Source organism: Setaria italica, chromosome I (assembly GCF_000263155.2).
Source record: "Setaria italica strain Yugu1 chromosome I, Setaria_italica_v2.0, whole genome shotgun sequence".
Classification (NCBI taxonomy): Eukaryota; Viridiplantae; Streptophyta; class Magnoliopsida; order Poales; family Poaceae; genus Setaria; species Setaria italica.
This window is the reverse complement of record NC_028450.1, coordinates 10,648,815-10,662,582: the sequence shown is the minus strand read 5'-3', so window position 1 is coordinate 10,662,582 and position 13,768 is coordinate 10,648,815. Positions and strand designations below refer to the sequence as shown.

General features: G+C 43.1%; 1 long non-coding RNA gene across 1 annotated transcript; it reads left to right on the top strand.

The window, feature by feature from the left end:
• The first annotated feature begins 790 nt into the window (after positions 1 to 790).
• LOC111257661 lies at positions 791 to 3,179 on the top strand. Its single transcript, XR_002678247.1, has 3 exons — positions 791 to 1,242; positions 1,330 to 1,461; positions 3,122 to 3,179. It is a non-coding gene; the product is annotated as an uncharacterized LOC111257661 (long non-coding RNA).
• Positions 3,180 to 13,768: the final 10,589 nt, after the last annotated feature.

The following is a 13,768-nucleotide window of genomic DNA, read 5'->3' as shown; positions in this document are numbered from 1 at the left end:
GAATGGCATTTGTGCATTTCAGCAGTATGTTTGTCAAGAAAGAAAGAAAGAAATGCTACTCTCCTTTATGCAGTAAAACATTTTCATGCTTTAGACAGTAGTTTCACCTGCATTTATATTCTGCCCTTACTGATACGATGCAGCAGTTTCTGATGTCGAATCATGCAATAAATTGCAACAAAAGACAGCAGCGGAGGTACGTCGCTGCCGATCGAGCGCTCCGGTGAAGACCGGCCATTCAGATTTTTGATCCGGTCGCCGGAGTTTATTGCCAGGAGACGTCTGATGCAGGCCACAGGTCCAAATGAGATGTGCTGATGGTTTTTACCAATGTTTGATCTCGCATCAGGCATATACTGAAGAAAATTAGCTATGTATAAAAGTTGATTTGGCGGTTTGTCCTAGCAGTTGATACTTGATACATAACATATCATTATCCTACTACTTTGTTAACCTGGGCGGCTCTGTACGTACTGGTCACCCTGCTGATCTCATCTCTGGGTCGATTTGTAGGCAGGCAGGAAGGCTGCCGAGAGCAACGCAGTCACCTCGGTGTCCCATCTCCATCACATTCCATTTCATGAAGCCGCCAACGCAAGCTCGTCATCTGATTACCTCGTAGAGTAGTTGTGTTGACCCGCAAAGGGCAAACCCCTGTGTTCTGAAACTCCTTTCTGAATTCAGATGCATCCCCTTCCGTCGTCCAGGGATGATATGAACAGCATACAGTACTGTAACGTGTGTCACCCCTCGCGTCGTCTTCTCCAATCTCCATTATCATGTTGTCGCATGCCCAGCCCAGATGTGACTTGTGTGGAAGCTGCCTGCCGTGCCGTGGTCTACACACACTGTACTGCAAGCCACAACACGCCGATCCTCCTCCACAGTCGGATGCCGAGTGCTTGGGGCGCGGGAGCGAGACGAGGTCATCCGATCCGGAAGAAGGAGGAGGAGATCGAGATCAAGGAGAAGGAGCAGGAGCGCCTCCAGGCCGACCTCAGGAAGGTGCAATGCAGCGCGCCAAGGAGTTGAAGCCCACCGTGGTACGTTCTCAGATCTCCCGATTTCAATTCATATCTCGTCGCAGTTCCTCTTGATCCGAATGCCAGGTTGATCCATCCATCTATGGCGCGACCCCTTCCCGCCTACCAATGCACCGGAAAACCGCGCAAACGGAGGCCCCACAACCTCCTGGCCCCTTCCTTGCGCCCTCGCTGAAGCCCACCCAAGCACAAACCACAGGTGGCCAAATTTGTTCTTAGCATTTTGCATTTTAGCCCCTGGTGAAAATTCAAACTGTAACCCTGATTCAGTGTCTACGACGCACAGCTGCCACTCCCCGAGGAAGGCATATGCCGGCCGTGGTTAGGTGCGAATCCGTCGCTGGCGATCATCACATCGAACCATTCATGGGCAAGGCGTCCTAGCTGCAGATTGGCTTGCTACGTCCATTTTATTCAGGTGCTTACCAGATATGTTATTTGAATAATGGTGTTGTGCAGTTACCACTGGAAACTAAATCTGTATTAGTTGAAGTCGAGTACATCCTCTCAAGAATATATGCTATGTTTCACTGTTACTGCTTAGCATCTGCCTTGATCAATCCATAATTAGCGCAGACATTCACAATCAACCAAGTTCATTGGTTCCTAGAAAAAAAAGAGTCGTTAAATACATTCTGCCCATCTCAAACATTGAATTATATTCCAGTTAACGATGCCAGTAGTTGTAACACCCAAAATTCCATCATGAAAATAATGTGAGCAACTCGGTCTAGCATTCTCTCTCTAAGGACTAAATAAAGCATTTTAAATAAATTACGGTCTTTAGTAAATTAAAGAACACTCAAATTTAATTTTAGAGGCGACAAGTGTTTGATGAGTTTTCATCTTTTGTTTAGTTTTTGTTTGAAGTGTTATTTGTAAAAGTTTCAAAAATTTATAAACCTTTTCTTCTCCAATCCAATATGCGGGCTCAATCTTCTTTTCCTCTCTATTTGGGCCCAAAGCATCTCCCTCTCCCCTTCCTTTTTCAGCCGGCCCACCTCCCTCTCTTTTCTCCTTGCGCCGGCCCAGCTCCCCTTCCTTTTCCTCTTTGGGCCGCCACCTCCCCTCTCCTTTCCCCCACCAGCCGGCCCAACCAGCCTGCCACCCCTTCATCTTCCTCCAGGCGCCTGAAGCGCCAGGAGCCAAGCACACGCACGGTGCCGCCCATGCGCCGCCGGCCCCCTCGGCCCCCTCGCCTCCCAGCGTCCCTCGGCCTCCCGAGCCCCTCCACGACCTCGCGACGTCTCCCCTCCCCCACTCCCGGCCTCAAACCATCGCCCCATCCTTTCCTCTCTCCGGAAACGGCCGCACAAGCTTCAAAGCCATTAATGGCCGGCCGACCTTCGATCTCTCTCGGGAGCCCCTTCCGCTCCTCCCCGGGGCCTATAAAGGTTGCCATCGACCTCGCTCGGAGTTTCTCTTTCCGTTTTGCTACTCACTGGCTTCTCTCTCGCACCGCCGTGCCGCCGCCCAAGCCACGCCGCCGCCCGTTCTATCGCCGGCGAAGTTCGTGTTCTTCCTCCGGTGAGAGCCCTCTTCTTCCTTCCCTCCTCCTCTCTCCCCCTCTCCCCCACCGGGGCGCCACCGCCCGCGCGCCGGCGAGGCCCCCCTTCCCGTCGGCCATGCCCAGGCACATGCCTGTTCTGGAGAAAGGAAGAAGAAGATAAGATGTTTTGCGATCTAGTCCCTGAACTCTCTGTTATTCCTTTTACTTAATTCTTGTGTCTTGTAAATTTTTCAGAGAAGCCCCTGAAGTTCCTGTATTCTTTTATTTTAACCCGAGCCATGTCATTTTGTAGATCTAACCCTATGTTTCTCTGTTTTCGCATGTACTATTCAGTATATCTTTCTAAAATTCCTTGCTAGCCCCTGAAGTATATAGTTAATTCTGTTTTAGCCCTTGGAACTTGTTTATCTCATATCTTCATTGTTTTAAATCCGATTTTAGCGATTCTCGCGCTCACGCGATCGTCTCTACATGAACGTTAGTTTTAGGAGTTTGTTGTAAGCCTTTGCATATGTTTGTTGTACTGTTTTACTTATTCTTTGTTTGTTTGCCTTGTGTGATTGTGTAGACGACGTGACGTTCGCGGAGGAGCAAGTCCAAGAGCAGCCACCGTTCGAAGAAGAGTACTCCCAGTTTGCCGAGGAAGGCAAGTGGCCTTCTCCCCCTGCATGTTCTTTTTGTCCCAATAATATCATGATTAAACACTTTATCTATTTCTTGTATGTGCATAAGTTTGACGGGAATGCCTATTAAGGACTTACCTAGTTTTAATCCTGTTTCCTTGTATGAACCTGTTTAATCATGTTGGGTAGCATGCTAGTTGCTTAACTATGGGTTGGTAATGTTCTAATCATGAAAGATGCTAATCATGTTTTATTTATGTTTCTATACATGTTTAATTGCAAGAACACTTGTTTTAATCGGAACATGGAGAACCACCCAAGAAAACAGTACAACCACAACATCACATGGCTCTGATTTTAGCCGAATAATTAGGCATGTAGTTAGCTGGTGGCTTTACTGAAAGGGCAAGGAGGGGGAAGGTGTTGGGTGCACGATCTGGAGCAGTAGCCTTCGCTAAGGTGCTTTCTCATTAACGGGTTGTGGTCCGCATCGCTACTGAAACTCTAGCAGGCTACCAATTATCTGTGTATCTTTGTAAAGGCTTCGTAGTGGACCCCCCAGCCACTCACCAAAGGAAGTGTTTAAGGGCTTTGCAAACCCGGGCGACACGGGGGACCACGAGTTGTGGGTAAAGTGTACAACCTTTGCAGAGTGAAAACTGATATATTAGCTGTGCTTACGGTTAAGAGTGGCTTGGACCCTCACATGATAATTGAACTTAAAGATGAGATTAAACTGTGTTACCTTTACCTTTGGGTTAATGTTAATGTTATATGCTTAAGTTGGGTTGGTATAAACTTACACTTAGTAATTAGGTGCTGCTAATAAAATTTGACCAACTAAAATGCTAATCGCTTAAAGCCTTGAGCCATTCCTTGTGAGCCTTGCATGTTTCCCCACTTGCTGAGTACCAACCATAAGTGTACTCACCCTTGCCCAAATGCTGTTCAGAAGCTTGTGACGACGGGAAGTTCTTCGATGACTTCGAGGAGTTCTAGGCAGGTGTTCACTAGTCAAGCCTGTGGAGAAGCTGCGCTGTGTGTGTGTGCGCATGTTAAGTTATCGGTGAACGATTAAAGACCTTTGTGTCTATCACGCTAAGTGTAATAAAGTTCCTACTGGTTTATGTACGTTTTTGAGCACTGTCTTTGATGTATTCACTGATGACGTCAGCATATGTGTGAGAACGGATCCTGGCACACATATGCGATGCATTCGGTTTTGTCCAGAAACCAGGTGTGACTGTAGTGCAATTTTTCTTTCTTTTCATAGGAAAGCTGATTTAGATCAAATCCCTATTTTGCAGAAAAAATTGCATATATTGGGCACTTGAATGGAAATTCAATTCAATAGATATTGTCCTAACTGACCATGAGTAAGTCTATAAATAGTATTCTCCTTCTTCCTCCCAGTCCTCTTGCCTTGCAAACAGTGACTGACCTAGGATTTTTTCACAGGGTATGCTGAAAAAAAATCTTATGCAATTCGATAAAACCATTTACAATTTGGTAAAACCATATTCTAATTCGGTAAACCACATGCACTAAATAACATGATAAGTCTTAAATTCAAAGATTAATAACAAATCATAATAAAAATAGTTCAAATGAACTACAGTTCGAAATATAGCATGAAAGAAACTTACAATATTACTTGTTTGCTTTGTTTACCCGCTGCTTTTTAAATGACATGAATGTCTTGATTATATCTTCTTCATTCACTTGGAAGAAAATATCCCACTCAATAAATATGACTAGACAATCGTCCAAAACACTATCACCTACCTTATTCCTTGACTTTGTTTTCACTTTAACCATTGCAGAAAATACCCTTTCAACACTAGCTGTTGCCACTGGTAAAAGCAATATCAATTTGAGAAGCAAGTAAACCATATTATACACTTTGTGCCTCCGTGTTTGAATAAGCTTAACTGAGAGATCAACGATATTGTCTAGACACTTGAGGCTATCATCTCGTCGCATGTCATTAATATAATTATCAAGTTGCAATTCAAGTTTTAGCAAATCATTGTTGAAGAAGTCCTTAGGATAAAATTTAGCCAATCCGCAAATGAATTGGAAGGACTGAAGGCTGACATACAAGAAAGTAGCTCCATATTGATCTCATCAAACCGATTATCAAGCACTTAACTAATTTGATCAATGACACCAATATATACTTCATTTCTAAAATGGTCATCATTTGTTTGGTTTCGGGCACGGGCATACCTTGCTGATTTTCCATACGGCACATAATCACGATCCATAGCAGGAACTTCAACATCATGTTTAATGCAAAAGGAAGTGACCCTCTCAAGTGATCCCAACCATCAGACCTCAACTGTTGCATTTTATTCTTTGCCACATTAAGAAGGGAGATTGCATTAAGAATATCTTGATCCCTTCTCTGCAAACACTCGAATAACTCATTTGTGTATCCAAGAATAACATACATTAAGTGCACAAAGAAAACAAACTCAAAGGTTTCAAATGCTCCAAGCACAAAATGTATCTTTGTCCAATCATCCTTATGTGAAATATCATCACAAGATCAATGAGCACATCATGGATTGAGGAATATATAGTAATGATGTTGCATATAGTTTTGTAATGAGAGCCCCATCGAGTTTCACCAGGCCTAGGCAAACTCATATCTTGATTTAATCCACTCCCTGATTGAAGCTCACCACACTCAAGTGCTTTTTTGATATTCTCAAGCTTAGCATTTCGAAGCATACCATGACACTTGCAAGAAACTCTAATAATATTTAATAAGATAGATACTTGATCAAAAAAGCTCTTACAATCAGTATTTCTCTTGGCAACAACAACAAGAACTAGTTGGAGTTGATGTGCAAATCAATGAATATAATACGCAGAAGGTGATTCTTGCATGATCAATATTTTTAGCCCTTTAATATCTCCTTTCATATTACTGGCCCCATCATAACCTTGACCTCTAATTTGAGTCATAGTCAATCCATGACTAACAAGTAAACCCTCAATAGCTTCCTTAAGTGACAAAGATGTAGTATCATCTACAGGAACAACTCCAATAAAGTGTTCACAAGGCCTTCCAAGTTTATGAACATAACACAAGCAAAGAGCTAGTTGTTCTTTATGTGTTATATCACTGGACTCATTAGCTAAAATTGCATAGGGCTCATCACCAAGTTCTTCAATTATTTTCTTTCTAGTTTCTATGGCACAACAATGAATAATTTGCTTTTGTATCTTTGGGCTAGTTAAGGTGCAATTACCTAGAGCATTATTCAAGACATACTTGTTCACTTTATTACTATTTCCTACAAGAAACTTCAAAAGTTCAATGAAATTTCCTCTATTACTAGACTCTTCATTTTCATCATGTCCACGAAATGCCAATCCTTGATGCAAAAGAAACTTGATACATCTAAGTGAATATGTCAACCTTTTCTTATAAACATGAAGATTCTCATCAGTCCACTTCTCAATGTGATAATCAATTGCTACCTTGGGATTCATAAAACCAATGTATCTCTCCTGACCTGCATTGTGTGCCATAGAACCATTATGTTTGAGAAGTGCTTTGTTTCCTATATTCCAATTATTCCATCCATCAACAATAAATATATTTGATCTAGTACCCTTCTTGAACAAGTAGCATATAAAGCAAAACACAGAATCCTTCTTGATACTATATTCAAGCCACTCATGATTATACATCCATACAAAATTGAATTGGCGATCCCTAACTCCAATTTTTCTTGATGGAAAATCATGTGTAAAAGGTTTGAATGGGCCTTTAATAATATATATTCTTCGAATTACATCTTGATCATTAACATGATAACTTTCAATGGGCTGCCTTTCACCTGGATCATGTGGAAGGCAATTGATATCATAAACCGGCAACTGTGATGCGGGTGGTTGCAATGGCGGAGGCGAGAGCATAGGATCCGCGATTTCTTCAACTACCACTCCATCCTGCTCTTGATTCTGTTCTTCCACAAAAGTTTCAACTGGAGATGAGACAATGTTTGAAACAGCAGCAACTGCTGCCTTCTTTGCTGCGTGTTCTTGAAAAAGAGATGCAATATCTCCACCTCTCTTCATAATCCAACCATTCTGAAAAAAACAATGTCTATGTAATGTAAGTACGATAACTAACTAGACACTATACAAACCAAACATGTAATGTAATGATAGAATCATATTTTAAACTTTCAGGTAGAAAATTTGCAAATCACAGCCTCGCAAGATATGAATTTAAGACTGCTGATGGATTGATGGTCTATTCAATAAACTAAATAAAAAAGCACTCATTTATAAATAAATAAAAATATCCTAGGTCCGCCACTGTTTAAGAACATAAGTTTTTTCAAATAAGAAAAAAAAAGAAGATAGATTAATCTTAAACCTCCATTGCCAGTCAGAACTCTCGGACCAATAAACAAAGTGATGGAGATCGTCTTGATTGATTCGCCGGGGCCGATGGAGATGCAGTTGTTGCCTGCGGCGATAGATAATTGAACTCAAGTTAGAGGTCGTTGCCACCAATTTGGCACTACAAATAGGATCCTGCTTCACCGTATATACCATTGTAGATCCTGAAGTTGATGATCTGGACGGCTGTGGTGTTCTCGACGTGGACACCGTGTTGCCATCGGTGTTGGGGCTGAACACCGGTGAGCTGATGGAGAGGCTGTCGATGAGCACCCCCGCGCAGTCGTCGAACTTGAGGTTGAACTGCGGGTGTTGTCGATCCGCAGGCCACGCACCGTCACACCACGCAACGTGGGCGTCGGGCCGGCGTATACTAGGTAAACTAGGTGAAGGCAAATCGTTAGGTATACCAGGTAGCTGGGCCTAGGGTATGCCGTGGCCCACCCGGCATAGCCTGTGGATCCGCCCCTCCTTGCAAAGTTGGAACTGTTTCAGTATGGCAATATCTCATGATTGAAACCATGGTTGCAAATAGCCCACTACAGCTCTGCTATATCTTTTTGAGACAGGTGCCGCGATGATATTGCAAATATTACCACTAACTCCGCTATAGCATGAAATAGCCCCGCTAAATTCAATAGCCTAGCGCCGCTAACACCGCTATGGTCAAGCTACAAACTTATATACTTGTGATTTATGAAGTACAAGTTATGATTTATGACTTATCTTGTGAATTGCGACTTATTTGCTTATGTTTTCACTGATGCCTGCATCTAGAATTCATGAAATTAATAATGTTTAGGTCTAAATTTTGCTGATGTTTGCATACCGCTAAAGGCTATAGCTGCCGCTATAGCGCCTATAGCTTTTTCGGAAGCACTCCGCTTATTCTAAAGCCCGTGATTTGCAACATTGATTGAAACAAAAAAAATTGAATTTCTGAAGTATGTCAGTACGGCAATATCTCAAATTGCTATTTTTTTTGTTACAGTCTCATATTGCTTTTACTTCATGATTCTCAGGTCCTGTGTTTCAGCCTTTCAGGCATATATGTCCTAGCATACCAAATGTCCAGATCACATTCATTTTATTATGCATCAACAACTTCGATCAGTATATAGATGTGTTTGCTCGTGAATGAGCACAACATACAAGCTAGAGTTTGGTAGCTTCAGATTAACATGATCTTTCTACTTAACAGGACTTATTGCATAGGCTGAAGGTAGTGATGAAGGTCGTGAAATATAAATATATACGAGAGGTCACAATTCACAACATGATTAGAAAGGCTACAATTCAGGTTTGGTTGATGTGAAAATGCATACGGATGGAACCTAATGATGATAGTCGGTACCTTTTCAGTTAGTGCATTCCATATATTCCTTACACATTTTTAAAAAAATTATGGTTCAGTGATTGCAATATCGGAAGGCACCCAAAGTAACTCTATTTGTGTTTAAATTATGCGATTGTTTTGCTTCTTATCAAGTTGGCTAATGGGCAATGGAGTTGAAAAAGAATCGGCAGCACACAGGACACAGCTCATGTTTCTTTTTCCTCAATTCTGAAAAATAGTTAGGATGGTATAATTTACTGCTATTCTAGATTGATATGAATGTTACTGAACCTGAAGAGGAATCTAATATACATGTACGGAGACAATGTCTTGTGCTACTGTTCAACGGAAATCCGTACCTAATAGAACCTGTAATTGTTCAGTAATAAGCTTCGAAACGAATATTAAGTTTACCAATCTATCTAAATTAGTTTTTTTCAATATTGATCCTGAACTTTGTATGTGTTGTTCGTTTCCTCAAAGAGACTGAAGAAAATTAAACCGTTTAAAGTGGTTAGTCTTCTGATATATTTGATCCTCCTATATTCCACTATGTCCTCATACTGACTGTTTTTGTGAATAAACTATCGAAGATCTTGGAGCGAACCGATGATTATACAGCATTGCTCATGGAGGGACTTGGTATGAACAACATTGGCTGCATCGAGGTTTGTACCTTTCCCCCTCAATTGTACTACTTCAATCTGCCCCTATAAATTCACCAATTCTTGGGTACACTAACCATTCAACATCAATTGGCCTAAAACTAACAAATTACAAATCTAGAGTGATTACTGCTGCTGCCACCATTACAGAGACCAAAGCTGGTGATGCACAGCTCAAATGTCAGCCATCGCTCCTCCCCAATCAGTTGGATCCGGTGGGGGTTAAGCCGTTTCTTATTCCAAATTCGTCGTACCTGTTAGTGAATTATGTATGTGTTTAATATCCCTGTTCTTGTACAAGCTGTGTCTTCATGATAAAAAAGCAGTTTAGGCACATTGGTTTAATGTGGGATGACTATATAGAACTTCCATATTCATGTATCTCAGTACAAGATGGAATTGTTTGCATTCTGAAAATGATAGGTGTCGCAGAGACAATGAGAATGTTAAGCATGCTTCCACACCTTGGAGCTTTGGGAAATGAGACCAATTTCAAGTCCAAATTATGCATCCATTGCCCCGGGTGCCTTATTAATGTGGAAACGGTTTTGGTCCATGTAATGGGATGCATCCTGAGGTATGGCTACTAAAATTGTTATGTTTTTTCCAGTCCATTCATTTACTTTATAGCTCTTCATGTTCTTTGTAGAAAAAAAAATGATACAATAGAATATGTAGGTGGTCTGAGATTGAAATGAACCAGAAATATAATTTTGGCACTTTTGTTGTAGTTTCATTAAGATATACTCCGTAGTCATATGAGCAGTTAATATTTTTTAAAAACGAATGTTGTGTTTGTGGCAGAATATGGTTTTGTTTCTTCACATACCTTCTCATACGCTTTCACTTGCCTTTCCCATATAGTTAGTCACAACTGTGATACATAGTTGAACAATCCTTTGGTTGGAGCTCAATGTTTTACATCTTCAAATTGATGCAGGTTCAGCAAAGTTGCGCAGGCATTTGCCACAGCTTTGGTTGGCCTTGTGGCATGAAACGCAAGAGGCATTTAGGCAACATGTTGCAAGTTCTGAATTGGTGTGATGCTTGAGAGCTGAGCGCAATGGATATACATGTAGCGGATGATGTTTCCCTCGACATGGAAAGGGTGTTTGGTTCCTTTTTCCCCTGCATATATAAGCAAAAGAATATTAGATGGAGAATGGATCTTCCAGTGTCACATGAATCTCTATGCATTTGTTCGCTCTATGGTAGTCCAAGTTAAATAAATTCATACTAAATAGAAGATAATAACAGCTACCCTTGTATGCTAATACAATCGTTTGTGCTTAATCGTAAATATTGTGGAAGCTGACTTTAGATTGTATGAAGTGTCAGGGAACTCCAAGCTTTGTTAACGGAGGATCGAGGCATCTCTTCAGAATGTTTAATCGTGTTGTATCTACCTTTATTATATTAAATTCAGTAACTAAGTTCTCCCTCCGTCCCTAATTACTACTCCCTCTATCCCAAATTATAGGTCGTTTTGACTTTTCAAGATTCATAGAATTTGCTATGCACTTAGATATACTCCATGTCCAGATGCATAATAATATCTATGCATCTAGAAAAGCCAAAACGACTTATAATTTGGAACGGAGGGAGTATTTATTTTGACTTTTCAGATACGTAGCTTTAGATATGTACCTAAATATATACTTATATCTAGAGACATAGCAAAAGTTATGTATCTAAAATAGTCAAAATAAATAGTATTTTGGGACGGAGGGAGTACTTAGATTAAATATCTCTTTAATATCCATGCTTGTTTTCACACTATTATCATCTTATTCATTGCTCCATGCATTGTACTAATATAATAATTTTACTGTAGCAACGCACGGGTACTAGATAACAGACGAGAAACCTGATGTCGATCTAGATGAGAGGGGTGTCCGTAAGGTAGTGTTTGGTTCTGGGTCGAAGTGGGTTGGGTTGGAGTCGACCAACTTTGACTCATGTTTGGTTGGAGAGGGTGAGGGTTGGGTCCAACCCAGTAGAGGAATATTCCTCTAATATCCGGGTTCATCCCATCCTCCCAAAATGAAGGGATTGGTCCAACCCAGATGAACGGCATCTTCGTCCGTCTTTTCACGCTTGCCCGACGCCACCTCTGCCCACACGACGCCGTTGCTCGCCCAACCCCGACGCCGGCCTGCCCTTTGCCCGCCCGACCCCCTCCCGCCGCCGCCTGCCCCATGGCTGGCAACGCAGCTCCTTCGCCTCCGCGGCGCCCCATGGCCGCGGCCCCTCAGGCCAGTGCGGGGAGGGAGCTCAGGCCAACGGCGGGGCGGGTTTAGGCCGGCGTGGCGGGGAGCAGGGCCGCCGGTGTGCAGGTGGCTGGGGAGGGAGGGGCGGCTGCGCGTAGGTGGCTAGGAAGGGAGGGGCAGCGTGCAGGTGGGGCCGGCGACGCAGGGAGCCGCTGGCGGGGGCCGACGCGCTGGCGGCCGTGGACCGGTCCAGGAGGAGCCGTGGAGAAGGATGGCTTGCTGGAGCAGAGGAAGAAGATGGAAGGAAGGGGAAAAAAGGCTGACAGGTGGGCCCCACAGCTGACAGGTGGGGCCCACAACTAATGGTGTTAAAAGGACATCTATCCAACCCTCTTCACCCCTTCAACCAAACAAAAGAATGGGTCGACTCCAACCCACTCATCCAAACATAAGGGCAAGTACATTGCTACACGTCAGCGGTCTCATTGGTCGTCTCATGCAGTGCCACGTAGGATTTTTGATGATGTGGAGGAGAGAGAGCGAGGAGAGAGAGCGAGGTCGTTGCTTCGCGAAACAACCACCTCATGAGCTCAATTGTAGGACTACGAGACAACTTAACAACCATTGTACGAGTTATTGTTGCCATGCAACTCATAATATTTTATTTTTCTTATGCACAAATTAAGGAATTATATACCACTACCAGACAACTTATAGGATAACCCATTGTACAGGTTGCCTGTTAAATCGTCTCAAGATTACGTATCAATGTATGAGACCGCCTATTAGACGACACTAATATACTTGCTCTAGGATGGATCAACTTCAATCTACAAAAGTGGATCCAACCCAACTCACGTCATCCCAAAACCAAACGCTACCTAATATCGCCGCTTGCTGCAGAGACGGCGATTCGACGTTTGCGTTGAGTTAAATACAGACAATGACAGGACTTGAATAAAATATGACCGTGCGCGTGCGTGGCTCAGCATTTTCCACCGTAGATAGGTGCTTCTTCCTAACAGTGGATACATGCTTAAAATATTTTCACTATGGGTGGGAAGTAAATTCCAATTTAATTACTTGTACTAACGTACCTTTGGTTTTGTATCGAGCCAAAAGACGCTTCGATTAATTCTATACCTAAGATATACTCCCTCAACCCTAAATTACCATATTTTTTACTATATATTAAAAAAATAATTTGTAATAGATGGAGTAGACGTCAGAACTCCATCAGTCGCATTTTCGCATCCTGCATCACATATTCACATCAGTCGGCAAATTCTCTTGAACATGGACGGCTCTGTTCTGTCATTCTCAGGACTTTCCCTCGACTTGCGGCCTGCGGGCTGCGTAACACCAAGTTCATCCACTCGTGGTTGACACGGCGATTATATTCCACCTGGGATAACAACGACATCACAGTCGTCGTCATCTCTGTCCTCTACTCCATTGCACTAGGTTGTCGCGTGCCGGACTTCTACGCAAGCAGCTTACTGTGGTTAACGCACGGAAGGTAACAGGAAATTCCACGACGGTTAACTTATCTCGTGTGTGTTCTCACTGATCAGCGATGTATCGTGGTTTTTTTTTTAGCAATCACAAAAACTCAGCTCCTCTGCCCTTAATGTAGGGGAATGCAACCTTCTCCACTATCGGCAGTTTCTCCTCCGCCCGGCGACATCGCTCGGCCATAGAGGCTGCCGTCGACGAGCGCCGACATCCATCCCTGGACACCCCAAACCTATCAGAGAGAGGAAGGAGGAGGAGGAGATCTGCGAGCTACCATCCTCCGCCGGCGACGCACCATGGCCGGTCGTCGAGCTCCGGTGGGTCACCTCCGAGCCATGAGGCTGTTGCTCCATCCGCCGCCGCGCCATGGAGCTCGAGATCCACTTCTCGGGGGATGCAGAGCCTCTCCTGGGATGGTGAACTGACACGCAAATTCTACTC